At 42.8% G+C, this 12,863-nt stretch overlaps 1 protein-coding gene across 1 annotated transcript in view; it reads right to left on the reverse strand.

Moving 5' to 3' along the window:
• Positions 1-12,863, reverse strand: part of USP8 (ubiquitin specific peptidase 8) — an 84,438-nt gene that overhangs the window by 44,802 nt on the left and 26,773 nt on the right. The gene's annotated exons all lie outside the window — the stretch shown is intronic.

Here is a 12,863-nt window from a genome sequence, read left to right on the forward strand (position 1 = left end):
CCCAAAAAACTTTATCATTTTGGGCCCGGCGGCGTGGCCTAGCAACTGAAGTCCTCGCTTTGAACGCCCTGGGGTCCCATATGGGCGCCGGTTCTAATCCCACAGCTCCACTTCCCATCCAGCTCCCTGCTTGTGGCCTGGGAAAGCAGTCGAGGATGGCCCAATGCTTTGGGACCCTGCACCCGCGTGGGAGACCTGGAAGAGGTTCCAGGTTCCCGGCTTCGGATCGGCGCGCACCGGCCGTTGCGGCTCCCTTGGGGAGTGAAATCATTGGACGGAAGATCTTCCTCTCTGTCTCTTCTCCTCTCTGTATATCTGACTTTGTAATAAAATGAATAAATCTTAAAAAAAAAAAACTATCATTTTGTGACTGTTAATGCTAAACAAGAAGTAACTACATAGAAACTTTGATGTTAAGTTTGTACTCAGCTGTTATATATATGATGGATGTTAATGTTGATCCTTCCACTGTTCCTGTGCCACTCTGATTTAGGTTAAAGTTAAAAACATGTTAGCTTGGGAGAAAAAAAAAAAATTATAGCAGCTGTTTGTGTATATAATCAAATTGAGAGTCCAGGAAGTAGTTACAGGATGTGGTTACAAACTTGCATTTTCTAACACACTGGTCACTCAATACCATGTTAATTAACTTCATCATGCTGTTAATTTCCATGTTTCTTCCTGTTGTTGAAGTTGTGTAGTGACATCTCTTTGGAGGAGATGATACTCTACCAGCTCTACTTTCAGACCAAGGATGGTCTCCCAATGAAACTGTTGAATTTATCTGGACAGTGGGATGCTGGACTCTCCGCATGGTCCATGCCCGCAATGAAGGAATCATGACTAGATATGAACTGTACTAATGTAACAATATGGAGGAATTCAGTATCGGGGGAGGGTTTGGGGAAGAGCTGGGGAAATCCCAGAGCCTATGAAACTGTCATAAAATGATACAAAATTTTTTAAAAAATAAAAAAATAAAGTGATAACTTCATATAGGATTTTTAAGAATTTAAATGTTTCACCATATTATATTTGACCAGGCACTATTCAATGACAAAAATAATTGGGAATCACTAACAGGATCATATTTACTGGTATACTCATTCCCTATATGTCTCCTACACTGTGTGAGAGCTTGGTGACAGCACAATGAGCAAGTGATGGTCATGCTGTGTGGTAGCTGAGAATACTTGTGACACCTGTACCTCACTATCAGAGTGCCTGATTTGATTTCTGGATCTGCTTCCAATTCTGGTTTCCAGTTAATGCACACAGCGTTGGAGACAGCAGGTAATGGTTTATGAATTGGGGTCCCTGCCACCCATGTGGGAGATCCAATACAGCTCCAAACTCCTGGCTTTGGCTTGGCTAGTGAGGGCATTTTGGAGAAAGAGCCAGCAGATGGAAGACACGTCAGTCTCTCGCGGCTTTCGAATAAATAAAAAATTTTTGAAAATAAGTATCATTATCTGTCATGTCAAAGGAAAGATCAACTCCAATTTTCCTGCCTATCTCATATATCGGTACCTATTCTACCATTATAAAACAGGAATGAAGGGCCAACACAATGCCTCAAATGACTAATTTTCCTCCTGCAGCTGCCAGTATACCATATTACTGCTATAGATTTGTCTCCAGGCTGCTCCACTTCTGATCCAGTTCCTTGCTTATGGCGTGGGGAAACAGCTGAGAATGGCTCAAAGCCTTAGGATTCTACACTTGCATGGGAGATCTGGAAGAAGCTCCTGGCTCCTGGCTTCAGACTGACTTAGCTCTGGCCATTGGTGGTTACTTGGGGAGTGAACCAAAAGATTAAAGACATTTCTCTGTCTCTCCTTCTCTTTGTAAATCTTTGTTTCCAATTAAAGAAAAACAGAATTGGAATAAAAGACTTGAAACAAAGAACACAATCACAAAGTTTTATTCAGTCTTTTCCATACAAATCACTAGTGACAGAAAAAAAAGGCTTTATACACCAAGAATGCTTAAACTGTCAGTAGCAGAAAATAATAATGGTAGACATTATTATTTACTACATTCCAGGCACCAAACTTACAGATGAGAAAACTGAGGTAGAATGGAGCTAAATAAAACTTGTCAGATCACAAGATTAGTATGTTTGGGAACTGGGATTCAAACCCAGGGAATCTGGCTCTGCACACTTCCCCACTGCTCGCTCTCTTCTCTAGTACTGCAGAACAGTGTGGGAACTGTTGGCCCTAAGAAAGCACAGTCAGCTTGAATCCAATCTCAGGGCAGTAATGAAACCTCAAGGTTTTCTATTTTCCTCTTTGCTTCTCATATTCACACATTACCCTCAACACTTTGCAAATCTTGGGTTTTGATCCACTTCTATAGTCTTTATAAATCCTTTTCCTTTTATAAGATATTTATTTATTTATCTATTCATTTGGTAAGCAGACTTACAAAAACAGACAGACAGACAGACCTCCCATCCACTGATTCACTCCCCCAAAGGACAGCAACAATCAGGGCTGTGCCAGGCTGTTAGGAGCCCAGAGTTTCTCCTAGGTCTTCCATGTGGGTAGAGAGCCCAAGGATTTGGGCCATTCCTGTGACTTTCCTAGGTGCATTAGCATGGGGCAGATCAGAAGTGGAACAGCTAGGACTTGAACAGGTGCCCAGATGGGACGTCAGTGTTACAGAGGACAGCTTAACCAACTATGCCAAAACACTTCCACCCCTCTGGAAATCCTTTTAAATACAGCTGATAGTAACCAAAATCAAAGTAAGGCATGTTTTCCAACAGTACTGACTTGTGGCTTCGGGATCCTTTAAGAACCTGTCTAATCCCTTTCTGCAGGATTCTGATACCCATAGACTTGGTCAGAATTGAATCTAAGAGAATCCCTAACATAAACGCAAAATAAATGGGTAAGACAATAAATATCTGAAAGGTATGCTATAATGGCAGGTGATGTTATCAATACCTTTCCCAGTCACTTTTTAAACCTTTTTGCTCAAGTGTTTTCTAGAATCTGGAACTATGTTTAATCTTTAAGTAGGAAATCATACCACAGCCATGATGCCTGATAACTGTAGTTTCAGCAAAAAAAAAAAAAAAAAGTATCCCAACGTGCTCAGGAATTTAATCTTATAGTCCACTTAGGCTCAGGACGATAGCTAAATTCTCATCTTGCATCCACTGAGATCCCATATGGACACTAGTTCATGTCCTGGCTGCTCCACTTCCCATCAGCTCCCTGTTTGTGGCCTGGCAAAGTAGCGCAGGATGACCCAATGCCTTGGGACTCTGCACCTGCATGGGAAACCCAGAAGAAGCTCCTGGCTTCAAATCAGCTTAGCTCTGGCCACTGCAGCCTCTTTGGGAGGGAACCAGTAGACTGAAAATCTTTTTGTCTCTCTTTCTCTCTGCAGATCTGCCTTTCCAACAACAACAACAAACAACAACAAAAAAACTAAATCTTCAAAAAAAAAAAAATTACAGTCCATCTTCCAGATTCTAGAGATATCTCTAGCGCCCTTTCTCACACAGTTGTTCTGATGAGAGGAAAATCTTAGCCAGGAACTTACTTCAGACTTGAAGGGGGAAAAGATCTCTGTGACTGATATACTACAAATTATGACAGATGTTAAGATATTTTAATATAGAGCTGTTCTAAATGTCATAGTTAAGAAGCCAAAAATGGGGCGTGGTGTGATGCCTAGCAGCTAAAGTCCTCGCCTTGACACCCAGGATCCTATGTGGGCGCCGGTTCTAATCCCAGCGGCCCCGCTTCCCATCCAGCTCCCTACTTGTGGCCTGGGAGAGCAGTTGAGGACAGCCCAAAGCCTTGGGATCCTACACCCACGTGGGAGACCTAGAAGAAGCTTCTGGCTTCGGATTGGCACAGCTCTAGCTGTTGAGGCTGCTTGGGGAGTGAATCATCAGACGGAAGATCTTCCTCTCTGTCTCTCCTCCTCTCTGTATATCTGACTTTCCAAAAAATAGATAAATTTTTTTTAAAAAAAAGCCAAACATGTGGGACCAGACACTTAGTAAAAAAGTTCTTATCTGTTGACAAAGCAATTTATATCTCAGGAAAAAACCAAAGCAAATTCGAAAATTTTAGAACCAAACAGGATTCTAGAAGTCATTCAGTAACAGATATCTCATTAAACTGAAAGATTGGACTAAAAAAAATTATTAAAATACTGAATCAGTTTCTCACTCCCTTTATTCTAATTTTTTTTCCTAATTTCAGACTCTTTCTGCATGTTGACAGTTCTTCTCACTTCATTTTTTTCTTCATTTTAACAAGCAGAGGGACAAAGAAAGGAAGAGAAAGAAAGGGGTCTTCCACTTACTAGTTAACTCATGAAATGTCCACAATTGCTAGGGTTAAGCTGAAGCCAGGGGGAATAAATCTCCCACAGGGATGACAGAAAGCCAGTAGTTGGGCCATCCTCTGCTGCCTTCCAGGAACATCAGCAGGAACTGGGTACGCAAGCATGGAATAGCCTGGACTTGAATCAGGTACTCTAATATAGGCGTACCTGATTACAGGTTAACTCATTAACACTGACTCCAAGAACTATTGGTGCAAATCAGAAAGTATTGCCATTACAGAAAAGTATTTGTGTTTCAAAAAGCACCTATCTTTGTCACTGATTGTATTTAATGTTCTGATAGGACAGCAAAAATTCTCTATAAAAACACTGAATATTAATCCAAAACAAGTACATGAAATAAAATACATCTCATAGTCAAGTTCCAGCGTACTCCAAGTACTCCTAAATACTGGAATCCAGATCCCTGGGTGCTCAGTTATGGTTCAGGAATAAAAAGACTACTGCAGAGGCAGATGTTCAGCCTGAAAGTTTATATGGGTTGGGAACCCTGCATTCCTACACCTACAATTTTAAGTTTGAGACCTTCTCCCACTGCTAATTCCAGTTTCCTGCTAAAGCAGGACCTGGAAGACAGTGGTGGTAACTCAAGTAATTGATTCCTGCCATGGATATGAGAAACTTAGATTGAATTTTCACCTCACAGTTTTGGCCCCTGGCCAAAATGTTACAATTTGGGGAGTGGACCAGTGGATGGGAGCTCTTTTTCACTGTCTCTTACATAAACTTGAAAAGGAGTTATAAGAAATTCTTCCCGATTAAATTATATGTGGACTGTTAGTCATTGAATTGGCCCTCTCAAGTATTCAGCTACAATAAGCTTTTCCTTGTTTATTGAAAAAGTACTAAGATACTTTACGTAAGGGCTTTTAATTGATAGGGATGGTGCTCGGCCAGCTCTACCTTCAGACCAGAGAGGGTCTCCCCAACAAGCCATTGAATTTGTCTGGGCAATGAGATACTGGACTCTATGTTTGGTATATGCTTGCAATGAAAGAATCTCAACTGATTTTGAACTGTGGTAATGCAGCAAGGTGGAGGAATCCACCATGGGGGGGAGGGTTTGGGGAGGAGCGGGGGGAATCCCAGTGCATATGGGACTGTGTCACATAATGCGATGCAATTAATAAAAAAAAAAAAGAGAGAGAGAAAAAAAAGTACTAAGATATTTTGAACAGTAAATTTTTTTTCAAAGATCTTGCTAATTTTTATTGGAAAGGCAGATTTACTGAGAGAAGAGACAAAAAGAAAGTTTTTCATTTGCTGCTTCACTCCCCAAGTAGCCAAAACAGCTGGAGCTGAGTCGATCCAAAGCCAGCGGCCAGGAGCATCTTCCAGGTCTCCCACATGGGTATGAAGGATCCCAAGACTTAGGCCATCCTCTACTGCTTTCCCAGGCCACAAGCAGGGAGCCAGATGGGAAGTGGAGTAGCTGGTATATGGACCAGCTCCCATATGCGATCCCAGTGCTTGAAGGGGGAGGACTAGCCAAGTGAGCCATTGTGTAGGCCCTAAACAGTACATATGTATTTTCATTTATTTATAATAATTATTATTATTAGATAGTCTCACAGGTTCTGGTGTTTCTCTGACCCTCTCCCCAAACCACCCCCACACACACGGAGTTCCCCTATATTATTACAATAGTATAGCTCGTCATAAACAGTTATAAGTCCATCATTGTGGGCATGGACAACAGCATAGGGTCCAGCATCCTATTGTCAAGATATATTTAACAGTTTCACTGGGAGCCCATCTTTGATTTGGAAGTAGAGATGCATACTGCATTGTATCCTCAAATTTGGATGAGACAGTCTCTATAACAGTTACTATACATCCCCTTAAATGAAAAGCCACCAACCAAAATCAACAGGAAGAAAAGCAGAAATTTACAACACCTTGAAGTTAAATGACATGCTGCTGAATGACTGATGTGTCACTGAAGAAATGAAAAGAAAATCAAGAATTTTCTTAAAGAAAATGATGCTATTGTATAACCTTAAAGAAAATGATGCTATTGTATGAGTCAGTGAAGAATTTAATATTAGAAAAAAACCTGTTTTAAAGAAATGAGGCTAAAAGCAAAAACATCAAAAAAAACAATCTTTGTTGGTGAGATGTGTCTTCTGCAGGGCAACAGATAGATGAGATTTTTTTAATCCAGTCTACTAATCTATGCTGTTTGATTGATGAGCTTAAAGCATTTACATTCATGGTTAATTTGAATGGGTGGTAATTTGGTCCTCTCTTTTTTTTTTTAAGATTTATTTTATTTTTATTACAAAGTCAGATATACTGAGAGGAGGAGAGATAGAGAGGAAGTGGAGCTGCCGGGATTAGAACCAGCAGCCATATGGGATCAAGGCGAGGACCTTAGCCACTAGGCCACGCTGCCAAGCCCTGGTCCTCTCATTTTAGCAATGATTTGTTCATTGTTTGATTTAGTCTTCTGTTATTTTACTGGGACGTTCTTCACATTTTTCTTTGGTTTTCATGGGTGCTATTCTTTTTCTTTGTCAAGAGAACATCTTCAAGCATCATTTGTAGGACAGGTCTAGAAGAGGCATATCCTTCTTGTGAACAAGAACTTTTCTTTACTGTGCAAGAATGTTACTGCATTTTTAAAGACAAAGGAAAGCTTTGCTGTGTATGTTACCCTGGACCAACCAACAATTTTTTCTTTTAAAAATCTGGAATATGGGCTCCATTCTCTCCTTCCCTGTAAAGTTCCCTGTGAAAGGTTTCCTGTGAGTCTGACTGCCATTCCTCTATACGTCAACTGATATTTTTCACATGCACATTTAAGGATCTTTTTCTTATGTTCCATTGAAGAGAGCCTGATTATCGTGTTGTGGTGAAGACTGTTTCTGGTCAACCCTATTGCGAGTTCTGTGCCCCTTCTGTATTTTCTTTCCCAATTCTTTCTCCAGATCAGGAAGTTTCCCTTTATCATTTCACTGAATACATATTTAAACATAGCTTCTCTTTCTGTACCTTCTGGAACTCCCATAACTATTATATTTGGCTTTTTAATGCTGTCACCTAACTCCTGAATACTGTTTTTAGTTTGACTTAGTTCCTCTTCTAGCTTTTTGACTGTTTTATCTCCTGAGATTGTTTTCTACCTCATTCATTCTATTATTGAGACTTCCTAACGAATTTTTAAATTTGCTCCATTGTGTCCTTCATTTCTAATAATTCTGCTTGATTTTGTTTCATTGCTATTTCCTGTGTGACACAGTCCTAAAATTCCTGTATGTGCTTCTCCTTGTTCACAAGAAGCTATATAACAAGCTTTTTAAGTTATTTATTCCCCATTTCCTTGACATATTACCTAGCTAATTCTGAGGTTGACAAAGGCTTCTGCAATTTGTAGGGAGTCTTCAGTAATACTCATTTGCCTGTCTGGTAAGGGGCTAAGCCAACTGGGTAAGAGCAACCACTGGCACGCGCATAACATAGGGCTGGGAAAAGGCTCAGTTGGGGAGCTATGAGAGTACACCCTTGCTGCATTGGGGTTCCCACTGGTGAGTGCGGGGGCTGGAGTGGGGGCTGTGTTCTGGTCTGGATATGGCCGCAATCTCCCTTGGCACAAATGTGAACTGGGGCTGGGTACGTGCAGCTGGGCTAGACTCCAGCACCATCTGGTGCACTGAAGAACCAGGGTAAATGTAGGATGGACCAGGCTAGGTCTCTGCCCCTACTGAGTCATGTGTGAGCAGTGTCTGGGTAAGGATGAGTCTTAGCTGGGCTGGCACATCCAACAGTAAGAACCAGAATGGGTTGAGGGCCAACAAGGAAAGGCCATTGTTACTGCCAGGACAGAAGGTGAACTAAGTAGAGCTGGCCCATGGACCCACCGGTATGTGCAAGATCTGCTACAGTGAGAGGTTCTGATGGAGGAGCTTGACAAACTCCTGTGTCAGAACACAGTTCCTGACCAGGAGGTTTTGACTGATTTGCTCCTCTTGAGCTTCTAGGCCTGGGACTATGTCCATTAGTGACATACTCAAGCATGACACATAGGAAGCTATCCACAAGTTCTTTTCAGATAAAAGAATAAAAGTTATGAAACAACAACAACAACAAAAAAAAAAAAACTAGAAGACATGCTGGTCTTTAATCGTCTCTATCTGTACTGCTTCATTTTTCATTTTTATGAAACTTGGTGCCTAACACAGCAGCTGCAATAGATACATTCAGTTTTGGTTTGTATATAGCTTGCACTTGGTTTCAAAAATATGAAAAAATGAAACACTACAAATAGTTCAGTTTTGGTTTGTGTATAGTTTGTCCCTTTGAAATTCACTTAGAAATTTAATCTCCATTGTGAGGTTTTAGAGTAGAAATTGGGCCTGGTGCAGTAACCTACTGGCTAAAGGCCTCGCCTTGCATGCACCGTGATCCCATATGGGCACCGGTTTGTATTCCAGCTACTCTACTTCCTTTCCAGTCCCCTGCTTATGGCCTAGGAAAGCAGTAGAGGATGGCCCAAAACCTTAGGACCTGTACCTACATAGGAGAACTGGAAGAAGCTCCTGGCTCCTGGCTTTGGATTGGCTCAGCTCTGGCTGTTGGGGTCACTTGGGGAGTGAATCTCTTTCCCTCTGTAAACCTAACTTTCAAATAAAAGTAAATAAATCTAAAAAAAAAAAAAAAGTGGAAAAAAAAAATAACACAGTTCCTGTACGTGAGCGCAAGAACCACGACAGAGAGCAATCCAGACTGGGTCAGAGAAAGATACCCACCGTAATACATTTGGCACAGGTCATGCTCAGACCAGGCTGAACCAGTTCACATCAGCAGCTGGTGAATTCGAGCACCAGAACAGAGTGTGGGCTGAGTCAGGATTGGTCACAACACATACTAGTGCACATTACAGATTGCCAAGGTGAAGTCAGCCGTACCAGATTTGGCCACAGAGCCCAAACAGCACACGTGAGAACCAGGAAGGGAGGGGCAGAGCCGGCAGAGGGAATGTGCGCTCCCCTGCTGGACAGCCACTCCCACTGGAGAGCGTGAGTTGGGATGGGGGCAGACCAGACTAGGCAGGGCTACAACACCTGTGGGCCTCATGTGCGCTAGATCAGTGAAAGACCAGGTTGGGCTGACTGCTCTGACTGGTGCAAGCATAAAATAGAGTGGGTGAGGCTTGGTTGAGCCTTGCTGTAGCATCAGCTGGCAGTGGCTGGCACTGAGGGCCAATTCTGTCAAGTTAAACTCCAGAACCACCTGGACAGTGCATAATCCAGGAGTGGAAGTATAGTGGGCACCTCCTTCTTGAGTTACCACTCCCACTGGAGAGCATGAAAACCAGGACAGGGACGGGGGCGGGGGAGGGGGGCTAGACAGAAAGGCACCTGCCAGTATGTGTGTGGGCTCCAATGCCCATTGACACGTGAGAGCTAAATGGGATGTGGGACAGACTGGACAAAGTCTGCGGTACATACTGGCAAGCATGGGAACCAGGGTAGGGGGCGGGCCTGGTGGGGGTTATGGGGAGTCACCCCAACTAGGATGCAGCTCCCACTGGTTTGTATGAGGACAGAGTATGTAGTGGACAGGATCGGGCTGGACTACAACACCCATCGGTTCATGTGGAAGACAGGGCTGGAAACAGAACTGACCCAGCAATTGAAACCACCAGCATGTGCATAAGCTGACTTGGAAAAAGGACTGTGCCGGACCCTGTACTGGCAAGCACACACAAGAATCAGGTCTGTGGCCCGGCGGCGTGGCTTAGCAGCTATAGTCCTCGCCTTGAATGCCCCGGGATCTCATATGGGCACCGGTTCTAGTCCCGGCAGCTCCACTTCCCATCCAGCTCCCTGCTTGTGGCCTGGGAAAGCAGTAGAAGGACGGCCCAAAAGCCTTGGGACTCTGCACCAGTGTGGGAGACCCGGAAGAGGTTCCTGGCTCCTGGCTTCGGATCAGCATAGCATCAGCCGTTGTGGTCACTTGGGGAGTGAATCATCGGACGGAAGATCTTCCTCTCTGTCTCTCCTCCTCTCTGTAAATCTGACTTTCCAATAAAAAATAAATAAATCTTTAAAACAAAAAAATCAGGTCTGGGATCACCTCAGACGAAGTTTCTTTGGAGATCCCTCCAACTCAACTGCTCATTTCAGAATCCCAACAGTGAAGAGACTATGTCAGCCAGTGGATTCTGAAGAGATGTCATCATGCTCAGAATGGCGAGACTGGCAGCAATTCAGAACTGTTGAACTATGAAAACTGCTTGAGCAGGACCCTTGGAGCTCGCCTCACATCGGGGACCTGGGATGGGTGGGAGGTTGGGTGGGGCTTCTCCCTTTGTTTCTCCCCTGACCCCAGATACAGGGGGGAAAAGGATGATATTAGTGTGGAAACAATGGTATTACCCACTTTCCTGTAGCCCTTGACCCTTTGTGCCCTAATCAACTATGTAAAGATTATCTAATATATATATATATATATATATATATATATATATATATATATATATATATATATATAAAAAACACTCATTTGCCTGTCTCTTCTTTTGCTCTTGGTCACTGTCTTCTGGTTAGCAGATTCTTCTTGTGGCAGGTTTCTAAGCTGTGTCACCCACAGGTCTATAACTCAATTTACTTACTGCATTTGGTACCCGGTTCTTTGCTTGCCATCACTTGTGCCACTCCCTCCAGTGAGTTACTGGTCTGCATTCTTGTGTTAGGTTTCCAACACAGTCTCCGTCGCCCTGGCTCCTGGCTCACTACTCTCTACTTCCTGTGAGTCCGTGCTGTGGCTGCACCATTGTCTGTACAACCTTTCTCCCACTTCTGGTTTGAGCCGTTCCCAGAATTTGGGAGATACCAGGTGTCCTAGATAACTAGGTTGTTGGTGGTGCTGTTCCTGTTGGAACCCTCTGGCCATTAGGCCTTAGGACCACCCAGACTTATTTTGACCCATACAAAGCCAAAGTCGGTATTATTTTCCCTGTGGGACCAGTGTAATGCACTGAACTGAAAGTGAATTCACTCCCAGCTCAGCGCATACACAGCTCACTGTAGTTCCTCCGCTTGTGGAGTCCTAGATCTGCTGGCCATTAGGTTAGGGGGCTACCCGTAGCTATTTTGGGTGGTACCTATAGGAAGCCACATTGATGCAATGCACTGAGCCAGAAATGAGTTTGCTCCCAGCTTAGTGCATGCACACTCCCATCCTATAACCTCTGCCTTCCTACACAAAATGGTGCCTGATGCAGCTCTGGTGGGTGTCTGGGCTGGGAAATCCACCCTGTTCCTGTACGGCCTGTATGGAGTCTGCTGCTCTGTCTCTGCTCCTGATCAAATCAGACAGACCAGCAGGACGGACACTTCTTTGCTTGGGTTCACCCCCTGAGCTCCTGGTGAACTTCCCTTTCTCCTTGCTACTGCCTTTGGATTAGCTCTTCTCCAGCCATTGCCAGAATCATCGCATGGAAAATATTTCTCTCTCTCTGTATATTTGACTTTCCAATAAAAATTTTAAAAAATATATATCATCTATAATGCTACCACCTGAACACAGATATTCCTTATTTTTGTATTTCAAAAATAGTTTGACCTTTTAAAAAAAAATGTACTTAAAAAAAAATTTTTTTTGAAAGGCGGAGTTACAAAGATGGAGAGACAGACCAATCTTCCATCCTCTGGATTACTCCCTACGTGGCACAGCAGCAATATTGGGGTTGTGTCAGATGAAAGCTAAGAGCCTCAAGAATTCTTCCAGACCTCCCACACGTATGCTAGGTCCCAAGCACTTGGGACACCATTCCAATGCTTTCCTAGGTACACTGGCAGGGAGTTGGGGCAGCAACAGCCAGAGGTTACACCAGCGCCTGTATGGGATGCCAGCATCATAACCCACAGCTTTATCAACTACACAATGCCAGCCCCTAAAGAATATTTTTAAAAACAGGTAACATACAGAGCATTCTCAGTGAAAAATGTCAGACCAATGCAGAAATATGTCAACCTGGTTAATTTTCTGGTTTTTGTATTTCAACTATTATTCACATGGTAAATCTCTTAGTTTTCTCCACTAAGTTGTAGCACCTGAAACCAATTCTACTGTTCTCACCCCCTGTGCCATATTTTTAAGAATGCCTTTGGATTTATGCATTAATGATATTAGTAATGTAGGTAGGGGCAGAAATTTATACACCAGGATCTCCATGAAGGCATTATGATGTTCATAAGGGTTCAACGTGAATTTAAACAATGACTTATCACTAAAACACACAGAGTCTTGGATTTGCAATTATTTTATATATCTTGGAAACCAGCTATACTAAGTACCAGAAATACTTTCATTTTTCTTTTTCTTAAAGTAACTCTCCAACTCAGTACAAATCAAAATAGTAAACATTTAATTTTCTTAAGACCAGCGTCCAATAGCACAGAACAACCTGAAGCACTGCAGCGTTAATTCTTTTCTACAAAATTGTAAGGAACAGATACATGAAGGAAACAATATGGAAATAA

Source organism: Ochotona princeps, chromosome 6 (genome assembly GCF_030435755.1).
Source record: "Ochotona princeps isolate mOchPri1 chromosome 6, mOchPri1.hap1, whole genome shotgun sequence".
Classification (NCBI taxonomy): Eukaryota; Metazoa; Chordata; class Mammalia; order Lagomorpha; family Ochotonidae; genus Ochotona; species Ochotona princeps.